Here is a 12,840-nt window from a genome sequence, read left to right as displayed (position 1 = left end):
ATGTTGATGATGTATAGCTTGGGATTTCATTGTTGATGTGCTTATGAGTACTCAGCTGAAGAGTGTTTCTCGATGAAAATTTGGCATTACAGCCGTAATGTATAGAAAGAGCTTTATATTTTACTAATGATCCTATGTTTGATGATTTGATCTCAAGTTTAGGTTTAGTTGCAAAGAAGTGTGGTGTCATTACAGCTGTGTAAAAGGTTTCCTCTGCACTTGACAGGGTAGAATCATTGAAATTTGTGGGCAAGAGGCATCTGGAAAAACCAACATAGCCCTTCACATCATCAAGGAAGCTCAAATCAAAAGTGCTGAGGTGCATCCTAATTTGTCCTCTTAAACTTTTTGAAACTTTTGATTGCAAGTGTTTAAGGTATGATTGGAATTAGTTTGGTTTGCTCAGGTAAAACAGGGAACTTCTTTCTAATCCACTATTGTGACATCTGAGTAGATCCCAAAACCCTTGATTTTTTTGTTTTTTGTTTTTGATTTTGTTTTTTTGTTTTTTTGTTTTTTGTTTTTTGTTTTTTTTTTTTTTTTTTTTTTTTGTGTATAGTTTTCATAATAATCAAAGTTATGTATAGATATTCCTGTGAAACTTTCATGCTAATTTTTGCTATTGTCACCTTGTCAGAGGCTGTTGAACCTTAAGCACACCACTCTCTCATGTCTCTTTTCCTATGTGAGAGTTCCATGACCAATGGATTTGTCACATATTTTTTGTACAATTTATAACCTTTTCCTATGTTCTTCAGTAAAGGTGGCAGTACAATTTTTATTTTTAAGATGGCAGCCCTGTTCTTTATCTGAAGAAAGTTTGAGAACTGCTATAATAATATCATCGTATGTCATTACATCTTATATGCTATGATATGTAAAGACTTCACCAATAATTCCCCATGAAAAGAAGGAAGTATCAAAAGATATTGAAAATATTTACCTAAAAAATTAGTAGATAAATTTACATTTTACTATGCTTAAATTGGTAGTTTGAACAATGGCATTTCCTAGAGATATCCTATTCCATTGGTTTTGAAAATTGTCAGTAGTTTAGCCTTTTATAAGTAAGATTATCTCATCAGCTAAGTTCAGCATAGCTTATGTTTAGGCTAATATTTTGTTACTCTTTTGGTCAAATTTTAATTGTAATTTTTGAACTTTTCTTGCTATTCATAAGAAATGTATTTATAATGGATTTGTTTTAGTCCAATGTTTGATATCCCTATATCTTAATTTTAACTAATAATCTCTTAGATGATGCCCATCTTGCACTTAATCCTGACACAGTAGATATGACTGTCTAGATCTTCTGCTCAAGAATGCAGGACCAAGCCATATCTCATTGTTTGATGATGCTTTGTCATGGATCGAGCTCCTGCTATCTTTTTGTTCTTGTCGTATGGTTTTTCCATATACTCACTTTTTCTTTATCAATGTTTTCTATTGATTTTACAACTATTAAACTACTATTATGAGTACTTTGTACATAGCAACATGTAATTGTGAATATTAAAACCACTAGCATTACCATAACAGTGATACTATAGGCACAAATTTGTAAGGTGTCAACAAAAAAGTTTTCAGTTTTAACTAAATAAGTTTTTCTTAAAAAGACTATTAATTAAATAAGTCAAACAAATTTGGTGAGTTGGACACAAACACAATATATTTATTAATGGGTTAATTGTGTTAATTTAAATATGACTCATTAACCCATATCCTACTATAACTGTGGATTAATGGGTTGCGTCGAAGTTTGCAGCTATTTATCAAGAAATTCGTGTTTAATAAATGCCCTTCACTTCAACCTTTTTTTTAGTGGAAACCGGGTAATAAATGGATTGGTGAAAATTTTAATAACAAATGCCAACACTTCCCGCGTTTTCAAAAAGGTGCAAACCGGCAAACCACAATTTGATTAATTTTTTTTTTTATATGCTTTTTTTTATGAATATTTTTATATGCTTTTTGACGAGCTAGAAAATTTGTGAACAGTTTTTTTTTTTTTTTTGGCTGAATAGTCTTTGTGAACAGCTTTGGTTCACCTTCTTCGAGTTCAATAATTTGAGAGAGAGAGAGAGAAAAGAAGTGGCGGACATAGCAGAATGCAGATATAGGCTTGGCGTATTTTGGCTTTGGTGACTGTCATGGACAGTGATGGACTCACGGGTGTTTCATCATTCATGTAAGAGATTTTCAAGAAACCTCCTCCACGCTTCTTCCTTTTTTTTTTTTTTTCCTGACACAGTGAGACAAGAAACCTTCACTTTACTGTAAGGAAAAGTAAATTATAATACTGTGCGTCGGTGAAATTATTGTGATTTTCTTTTTTATACAAAAGTATTTTATTTAGGTATTATATAGTAAAATAGATGATATACGTATACCTAACATATATAACTCATAAAAAATAAACAAGAACGTTGATGGCCATGGTTTCTAAGTGGTTGGTGATTTTAAGTGGTTACTCCAATTCCATTACTCTTCCATCAAAACAACAGCATGGAGATCATCTACTTTTATACTAGTCTGTCATTGATAGATGGTGATGACAGTGAATTTGACAAAATGATAAACTCGAGAAATAGGCGATGGTTGATGTATTTGTTGAAATCTCATAAAATCGTAACAAATTTTTTTGAAAACGTATTCCATATTCAGGAGAAATAAAACAAATTCATCAAATTATACCATGATCATAAGTGTCTTTCGGATAAATATTGAAAAAATAAAGTTTATTTGTGATATAAGTACTATTTGAATTTAGATAAAAAAAATGAGGAGAAAAGCAAATTTTGATAATAATGTTACCAAAATTTTAAAATATTTTTTGAGATCGTCACATCATTTCTCTCTCATTTATCATTATTTTTCTTAAAATTTTGGCAATTTTATTGCTGAAATTTGCTTATGTCCTTATTTTTTCAAATAAATTTAAAGAGTGCTTACATCACAAATAAATTTTATTTTTTACAATATTCATCAAAATGACTCTGATCATAATTCAAGAAAGTAGTAAACTTTCCACACGTAAAGATTGAACTTTGAATGACAATCACAATTCACAAGCCGCCGACAAAAAGAAAATGCATTTGAGAGAGAGAGAGAGAGAGAGAGACAAAGGCATGTCAATGTCAGGAGCAGAGTTCAAAATGTTGGTTTCGTTATGCGTAATTTGGCTTTGGCTGTCACGGGGGTTTCATGTAAGAAATTTTTAAGAAACCTCCGCTCTTGTGTAAGGAAAAGTAAGTCATAAAGGAACAGGAGCTGTGGAAGTAGATGAAAGGTTTAACAAATTGGAACCTTAAATTTTAAGAAGATACCAATGAGAAAATTTATAGAGGGAATCAAATGAAATTTTTTTAAAATCAATGATTGGAGGAGATGAAAAATTAAATTAAGAAGACAATAGTTGAAGAAAATGAAGAGTTGAACAAAGTAAAAATTGCAAAAAAAAAATAAATAAATAAATAAAAGATGCTAAAGATGGTAAATAAAATACTAATTGTAAAAATCGTGACTAAAAATAAGGATGTTATCCATTTTCAATTTATGTTAAAATGACTTGATATTGTTAACTCACAAAGAAAATGACTCCACTTTAAAAAAAGAAAAGAAAAGAAAAGAAAAAGATACAAATAATGGTGGTAAGTGTTTAAATATTTTAATTTTCTTCTTTTCTTTCAAGAAAAAAAAAAATCAAAGTTGTTAATATTTCACCAGGAAAACATCATGTAAGTTGACTCATATGGCAATGTTCTTTATTATCATGTTGATCCAACTTTCTCGCTTGGGATATCAATGATTACTCTCTTTGCTCATGTAGGTAACTTGGATACTTATATCTTTTTGTCTTTCTATTTCTCTGTGTCTCATATTTATTATTTAATGGTACCTTTACAGAAAATGAAGGGGGGGGGGGGGGGGGGGGGGGGTGTTACGCTCATGTGAATGAACTATGCAACTGAATCTTTTTTTATTCTCACTCTTGGGATTTTAATTTGTTTTCTTTGCAAACCAATTTTTTCATTCGTTATCACTTTTAAAACTAATTTCTAACAGTACTTGAGTGTTTATATATTTTCCTGAAAAAACAAAAAAAAAAAAAGTTTGCTACTGCTTGTGAATAAAACAATTTTATAAGGTCAGTTTTTTTAGCACTCTAATTCAAAAATGGCCGTAGCTTTCACTGGGCCAATTAATCAATTGTCTCTAAGACCTCGAGAAGGAGGCCCAATATTAAAAAAAAAAAAAGAAGGGGATAGGAGGGAAAAAAAATAGTTTTAGACTAATTAAAAATATCCGGCACATCCTCTTAACAAAAAAAAAAAAAAAAGTTTTGATAAATCTAATTAAATATTGGTTCTAAACAAAATTAATTGTCCAAAATTAACATTATTACCCTCTAGACAAATCAAAAATCAACGAGGTAAACTACAAATCCAGTTTAATAGATTAACCACAAATTAAAACAAATAAAATACCTCATCCCTAAAATTTTTACCATTCCCTCTGCTTCTATCTCTCTGCTCTCCGCCTCTCTCATTCTTTCTCTGATTCTCTCCACTGTTGCTGGCTGCCTGGCTCAGTGGCTCAACTGCTCATGCTTGAAGCTTCCTCCGATCTAAATCATCCGATCACATCTGATGATTCTGATCTGAAAACTCTGATTCTCTGAACTACCGTGCCAACTGCTTTTTTTTTTTTTTTTTTTGCGGTGCTGCGTTGCTGCCATTGCAGATGCGTTTTGATTGATTCTGCATTTGCCGGTTTTGAGTTTTGGCCCTTTTGGGTTTTGGGTATCACCGTATCAGGTATAGAGAATAAAGGCTTGGGCGCTCGGCTTTCTCTTCATTTAATTTGTTATCCATATTTTGGGCCTGTTTTGTGTGTTGTTTATATTGAGTTTAGTTATGGCTGGATCATGGTTGGACGTTTCACATTTGGTTTGGGCCTTTAAGATTTTTTTTTTTATAATTATTATTATTATTATTATTTTTTTAAGCCTTCGTGTTTTGTTTATTTGTGTTTTTTTTTAATTAGTGGTAATATATTGAATAAATCTTTATTTATGCATATTGAGATTACTAAAAACTTGTTATTGTTCGATGAAATTACAACAATACTTTTTATATAAATCAGATTCTATTTATTATTTGCTCTATACTTGAAAGTTATTTTTTATTTTAATCATTATAAATATATTGTTTTATTAGAAATGTTTACTAGAAAATATGCATTTAAATATGAAAAACTTAAAAAAAGAAAAAAAGAAGAAAATTTTAATTAGTCAATTTGTATCTCAAAAGGCAAGAAAAATATATTTCTAATGAAATATATTATAATATAAAAATATAAGTATAAAAAATGTTCCATTTTTAATTCTCTCCTTAGTCCCAAAATGTCTAGGCTGGTCAAAATAGTAAATGTTGACCTTTTTTTTTTCTTTTCTGGCTAACGAACCATGTGGCAATATTCAATTGATCACCTATTAGTAAACGAGAGAGAGAGTAAAATTGACTACTTATCCTTGCACATTTGCATCCACTACCCAATTAATGCCACAACAGCAAGGAGTGTAATATCTTAAAATTCTTTAAAGAAAAAAAAAAGAAAAAAAAGAAAAAAAAAGAAGTCGTCGGATCAGACTTTGCTTTCCTTTCTCCTAAAGTAGGATAAGACTTTACTTTTCGAGAATAAAATAGAAAGGTAAGGCTTGGATCTAGTGTTCAGTGGCACTAGATCCGTTGAGATGTTGATACATATTTATTTTTGGACATATGTCACTATTTGATCGGGTCTAGTGCATTAGATGCATTGGACCTAAACCAAGTCCAAATAACAGGTCAGGTTTAGGTCTAGTGTTTAGTGGCACTAGATTCGTTGAGATGTTGACACATGTCCATTTTTGAATGCATGTCACCATTTAACCAGGTCCAATGCACTAGATGCTCTAGACCGAAACAAAATCCAAGTAACAAGTCAAGCTTGGGTTTAGTGTCTAATGGCACTAGACCCGTTGATCACATCAACCCATTTATGACTTTATTTAAAGTTTAAAAAAAAAAAAAATTAGTTTGATTTTTTTTCACTTCTATTGGTATTTTTTTATTTTATATTTCAAGTAATTTATTTAATTTGTATAGTTTAAGTATATTTTCATTAGTTATCATTTTACTAACTTGCAATAGAGAAAATATTCTTTTGAGATTGTATATTTCTTAATAGTGATGCGATGTCTCCTCTTCCCCACCCCCCTCCCTCATTCTATCCACCCTCTTCCACCTCACCTTCACCTTCTCCCTCAACCATCACCACCTTTTTTTTCCTTTTTTGCCACCCTTACATATTCCTCCTCCCTCTCCATGCTTTCCCCCACAATTTGGGTTTTTCCTATATCCTTATCCACCTCCTCCATCAATGCCTTTCCCATCCCCACCACTTTAGGGGTCTAACCATGTTTTGCCTAAACCGCCTAACCTTGCACCTGCACCTTTAGCCATACCAGATATTCCCACCATAGAAACCTCACAAAATATCCCTCTTATACCTCAATCCTTGGACCATGGGGGCAGTAAGAGGTCGTTTCGTATTGATGCAAAACTTTTTTCTTTCACTTTTGATGGGGGGTGGTTTGATTCGTATGCCATACATGAGACACATCGGGATGTTAAGAGTTCTATTTAGGTTGGACGTAGGGGCATGGAGTGGATCCTTACTTGTCTCGTCGATATATGAGACTGGGTGCCTTGTCTAACTGTACTCTGTAATAGATTTAGGGAAAATGGGAAGTTGATAGAGTTCTGTGGGAGATCAAACAAAGCTAGTCTTTTTGTAGTTATTGCGGTATATTTTGGAGGGTCTAGGAGAGGCTGTATTATGACACTAGCAAGCTCCAATCATGCTGGTTGGTCTTTGTTTTAGAGAGAGATAAGGAATTTTTTCTCTGGTGCAAAACCGGTTTCTATGGCTGAAGTATCCTCCAATAATGTTGGTGGAGGTGGTCAGTCTGCTGGTGGTGGCTGAAGTGAGAAACTTATATCTGTTTATGGTAATTAGCAAAAGATCAGGAATTTCAAAAAAATCGGAACTAAATTAGGGCAGAACGTGATTCATAAAGATCCTATAGTAAATGTTTCAGTTATAAATGGTAGACCCATGCGAGCATTTAATTTTAAGTTGACACCTGCTATTTTGGCTTTGAGAGTGTGCAAGCCTGAGGGTGGGAGACGTATTGTGACCTATTTGGGTGCTAAGGATTTAAGTGGTGGGCCAAAAGTTACAAAACAAACAGGTGGGCTTGATAAAGCCCAACCCGTGTCTACAGTATCTTCACAAAGTGAGGGTACTTTGGTCAAACCCAATACTTTAAAAGGAAACTTCATTGTTTAGTCTACGTAGGTAATAGGCGAGAGCTCAAGAGGAAGAACGACGGGAGATTCTGAGTCGCCAGTGACAGCAGCAGTGCCAGAATCAGAAGTTTGTGCTTCTGCCACTAACGACGATCCTATTCAAGTTGCCTCGGTGGTCTCACTGCCTGTCAGGTTAGAGGGAGATCACCTTGATGAAGTGGCGAGTTCGACGGAGGTTTCCAAATTTAGGTTTATCGGCAAGGTAGTGAGCTGGTGACCAATCGGAGGAAAGGGGACGAGAACCATACTCCGATGGCTGGTGATTTGAGTGTAGGGACGACGGCAAGGCTGATAGGACTTGGGAATGATGTTTCTTCTGATCATCGGCATCAGGGTGCTGCTCAAAACCATTTTTTTCCTCTGTCGGGTCTGGGTAGCGAGAAGGGTCTCTGTTTTGGGGAGAAAGATAACTCCACGGTGGTATTAGGTGAGAAGGGAGAAAAATGGAGCAATCCTATCGTTGAGCCAGTGTCGTTGAGCTACTTGGATGGGGTTGAGCTGTTACAAGAAGGGTCTGAGCACTTTCTACTTTAGTGGAAGCACAGTGAAGTTAATCCTAGTGGTTTTTTTTTTTCATGGAGAGGAAGAGAATGGCTTATTGGAGTGTTCACCTTTATCTAAATGGGATTCCAATGAACAAAAGGAGTTAGAGGTGATCTAGGAAGTTGATGAGGGAGAGGTTCAGGGGTCAACGGTGAAAAATTTGAAATGAGTATGTAGCCAGATGAAAAGTTTCTATAGAATTGTGGGTTTTCCTATTGTTAAGCACAAAGATCAATGTCTGGTTTTGTTTCATCTTCTTGAACAAGACTGCATTGATGTTGTAAATGTTGGGACTTCTAAAGGAATTGTGAACTCAAAGCAGAAAGGACTTAGAGAACTTAAAGGTTTGATTTCTTCAATTAATTATGATGGGGTAGCATCTAAGGGGAGGAATAGAGATTTCTCAGAAGGTACGGGGGTGATTACCAGTTTTAAATGAGTTTACGGTTGCTATCTTGGAATGTTAGGAGATTAAACAATCCTCAGAAGTGAGAGGTACGTAAAAATCTTCTCAATGAGTGGAAGTGTGATATAGTTTTCTATCAAGAAACTAAGCTGTCTTCCTTAAACTCTTCTGTTGTTCGAAGCCTTTAGGGTAGTCCGGACCTAGACTAGGTTGCTCTAGATGCAGTCAATACTGTAGGGGGGTGTTACTGGTTTAGGATAGGAGAGTTTATGAAAAAGTTGATTGTGCTATTGGTTTGTTTTTTGTTAATGTTTTATTAAAGGGGGTTGTAGATGATTTTGTATAGGCTTGTTTAGGAGTGTATCGTCCTCATGATGATAGTTAGTGAGGGGTGCTTTGTAGGGGTAGCTTACAAGGATGCACTCTAGGTGGAATACGACATGGTGTATCATTGAGGATTTCAATACCATTCGATATCTGAGTGAGAGATTTGGTTGTGAGGCTTTTAGTCCGGCTTTGTTTGCTTTTTTAGACTTCATTGAGGCTAATTACCTTGTGGACTTACCTCTTGAAGGGGCTTCGTTTACTTGGTTTAGAGATTCAGGGACATATTGTATGTCAAGAATTGATAGAACCTTGGCATTGATGGATTAGGTAGATCACTTTGGAAACGTGTCTTAAAGGGTACTCCCTTGTGTAGTTTCTAATCATTGCCCATTTTTGGTGGTGGCTGGTAGTGTTAATAAAGGTTGGAGTGCCTTTAAGTTTGAGAATATGTGGTTGAAAGAAGAGGGTTTTGTAGAGAGGGTTTGGCAATGGTGGAATGGGTATTGCTTTTCGGGTTCTCCAAGCTTTATTCTGGCTTGTAAATTAAAAACTCTTAAAGAAGACTTGAAAAAGTGGAATAAGGAGGAATTTGAGGATCTAGCCCTTAGGAAGAAATGTCTTTTATTTGAATTGTTGGGTTTGGATGCTAGGGAGGACTTGTCAGGTCTTTCACAAGAGGAACAAACTCGTCATATTCAGATTAAAGGTGAGATTGTACATCTTGCCTCTTTGGAGGAGATTTCTTGGAGACAAAAGTTCCGGATATTATTTGTGAAGGAGGGGGACAATAATACTCGCTTTTTTCATCGGGTAGCAAACTCCCACAGAATAACTAATCATATTCGGGGTACAAAGGTGGATGTTGTCCTCTATGAGGATGAGGAAGAGGTGCGGTCTAAGGTGGTCCATTTTTATCAAAGTTTGTACACTGATTCAGATACTTGGCTCCCATCTATGGATGGATTAGAGTTTGCTAGAATTGAGGAGGGTGAGCGGCTTGAATTAGAGAGGGATTTTTCTAAGGAGGAAGTGGTAAAGGTTCTTCAAGAGATGGAGGGTGATACAGCCACAGGTCCCGGCAGTTTCACTATGGCATTTTTTCAAAAATGCTGGAGTGTAGTGGAAAAAGATGTTATGGCCTTTTTTGATCATTTCCATAGGAGCTCAAAGTTTGAACGGTCTTTGAATGCTTCTTTTCCATCTTTGATTCCCAAGAAAAATAATGCATTGAATATCAAAGATTTTTGACCTATCAGCTTAATAGGCAGTGTGTATAAGCTATTGTCTAAGGTTTTGGCAAATAGATTGAGGTGGGTGTTGGATAAACTCATTTTGGAGTTGCAAAATTCTTTTGTTGGTGGCAGAAAGATTTTGGATCCAATGCTTATTGCTAACGAATTTTTAGACAGTAAACTGAAGTGTCATACTCTGGGGGTGGTGTGTAAGTTAGACATTGAGAAAGCATATGATCATGTGAATTGGGACACTTTGTTTTATCTGTTGGAGAGGATGGGCTTTGGGGGTAGATGGAGGAGATGGCTAAAGACTTGTGTCACTACCGTTTGCTTCTCAGTTTTGGTTAATGGATCTCCTGCTGGTTTCTTTGGTAGCTCTAGAGGTCTAAGATAAGGTGATCCATTGTCTCCCCTTCTCTTTCTTTTGATCATGGAGGTTTTAAGTTGTATCCTGAAGAAAACTGAGGAAGGTGGTTTCATTCAAGGTTTTCATGTGGGTTCTATTAATTCTACTGGTATCCAAATTTCTCACCTATAATTTGCTAATGATACCATTCTTTTCTGTGATGCCTCTAGAGAGCAGATCCTTTCTATTAGGCTATTTTTGACTTGTTTTCAAGCTTTTAATGATTTGAAGGTGAATGTGGGGAAAAGTAAAATTGTCCCTATTGGGGAGGCAAGCAACATTCAGACTTTGGCTAATATTCTTCAATGTAGGGTGGACTATTTGCCTATGATTTACTTGGGTATGCCACTAGGAACTTTGTATAAAACAGCCTCTATTTGGAATCTGATCCTTGAGAGGATGGAAAAGAAGCTTTCAAGCTGGAAGCGGCTTTATTTGTCAAAGGGTGGTAGACTTACTTTGCTGAAAAGTACCTTTCAAGCCTTCCAACTTATTACCTTTCCCTTTTTACTATCCCTAAAGCTATGGCAACTAGATTGGAACGTATTCAGAGGAATTTCTTGTGGGGTTCATCAGTTAAGCATTTCAAATATCCTTTGGTGGCTTGGGAAAAGGTTTGCTTACCGAGTGAGTTGGGTGGTTTAGGAATTTGGAATTTGGCATCTTTAATTAGGCCCTATTAGGGAAATGGCTTTGGAGGTATGGCCATGAAACCACTCATTTGCAACGGAGGGTCATAGCCATGAAATATGGGAAGGGAAAAGGGGGTTGGTGCACTAGAGCTTGTAGAAGGGCTCATGGTTGTGGTTTATGGCGAAGTATTGGTGAAGGGTGGGAAAGTTTTGCTAAGCATTTCTCTTTTGTGGTGGGGGATGGTTTTCGTTTTTTTTTTTGGCATGATAAGTGGACTGGGAATGTTCCTCTTGAAATTCTTTATCCTCAATTATTTACGTATTCAGCCAATAAGGAAGCTTGTATTTTTGAAGTGTTAAGCCCTCCAGTGGGTGATAATGATAGAGTGTGGAGTTTAAGATTTTATAGGGAATTCAATGATTAGGAGTTAGCAGCTTCCTACTCTCTACTTCATTTCATCCAAACTTGAATTCCTAGGGGTGGAGGGTGTGACAGGCTTTGTTCGGATCTTAATGGAAGTGGGAAGTTTGATATTTGGTCTTTTTATCATAAGATTCAAAATGCAGCTCCTTCCATTTTCGATTGGAAGGGCATTTGGAAAGTTAAGCTTCCTAAAAGGGTGGCATTTTTTATGTGGACAGCAACTCATGGTTAGATTCTAACTTTGGATAATCTTATGCTTCATGGTAGCCCTTTGGCGAATCATTGTTGTATGTGCTATTGTAATGTGGAATCTGTGGATCACCTGTTACTTTTTTGTCCGATAGCTCATTCTTTGTGGATGTATATGCTTCGGTTGTTTGGGATTGATTGGGTCATGCCAAGTTTAGTTGTGGACTTATTATTTTGTTGGTATCATTGGCTTGGGAAGCATAGTTTTGATATTTGGAATTTGGTTCCAGACTATTTAATGTGGACCATTTGGATTAAACGGAATCGGCGGTCTTTTGAGGATGAGGGGAAAACTGTGGTTCAGTTATTAGAGTTATGCCAACGGACCCTCTTTTATTGGTCTCGGTGTTGGGGTTTCTCGGATTGTTCTACCCTTATGGATTTTCTTTTGTCTATTAGAATAGCTTAGAGGCTGCTTGTGTCTTTTTGTTCCTTATTTTCCTTTGTTCACTACTGTGAACTCTTTGTATTTTTTTTGCTATTCTTTTATTAATAATATTCTCTTCGTACTTATCAAAAGAAGATAATCTATTTTTTGTATTGGTACTAATTTATTCAGTTATATGATAAATAAATTTTATTTTTGCAAATTTAGAGTATAAAGTGACTGCATCATTTAGTAAAGTTGCAATCTTACTTTTGATAAATTAGGTCTATTGTTTTATACTTTAAATTTTATTTTAGCTTTTGAATGGCATGATGAGTTATTAGACAGTACAATAGACTGAAATCACTTTTCTAATATTATTTATGGATTTTCATTATTTAATTAACTCATTTTCATTTTCTTGTTTAATTGATTTTTAGAGGTTTTTCAGCTCTTCCTTTTATTTTTATTTTTATGAATAGCTCTTCCTTTTTTACTTTTCTTAGATTTTTTGTTTTCACTTAATATTATCACTATCATCTTTATTTACCTGTTTCCTCTCCGGTCATTGAGGTAATATTATATTATTTTAATTTTTTTACTTCAAATAATGTTTTACTTTTCAGGTAATTGGTCTTGGAGTATGCATACATATGAGTTGAAAAGTAATCTGCCATCAATGAAAAATATTGTATTGGGGGGGGGGGGGGGGGAATAAAACTTGACAAAGTCTGAGGTCTTGGAGTTGGGTTGTGAACATGGATTCATCATCAAAGAAGAAAGCAACTACCTTCATAGGTGGGGAAGTTTCTTGTGACAAACATGAAGCTGGACGA

The 12,840-nt window shown here is 35.1% G+C and overlaps 1 protein-coding gene across 18 annotated transcripts in view; it reads left to right on the top strand.

Annotated features, from left to right (window-relative positions):
- Positions 1 to 12,840, top strand: part of LOC126693653 (putative disease resistance protein RGA4) — a 130,504-nt gene that overhangs the window by 66,332 nt on the left and 51,332 nt on the right. For 3 of the 18 annotated variants that reach the window (XM_050389751.1, XM_050389750.1, XM_050389749.1), the window contains 2 exons: positions 227 to 319; positions 1,308 to 1,536. The exons of the other annotated variants lie outside the window; for them this stretch is intronic. The gene's annotated coding sequence lies outside the window, so the exon portion shown is untranslated. Of the gene's footprint in view, positions 1 to 226; positions 320 to 1,307; positions 1,537 to 12,840 lie in introns of those variants that run through there. 18 annotated transcript variants of the gene reach the window in all.

Source organism: Quercus robur, chromosome 7 (assembly GCF_932294415.1).
Source record: "Quercus robur chromosome 7, dhQueRobu3.1, whole genome shotgun sequence".
Classification (NCBI taxonomy): Eukaryota; Viridiplantae; Streptophyta; class Magnoliopsida; order Fagales; family Fagaceae; genus Quercus; species Quercus robur.
The sequence above is the reverse complement of the archived record's forward strand: the minus strand, read 5'-3'. Positions and strand labels throughout refer to the sequence as shown.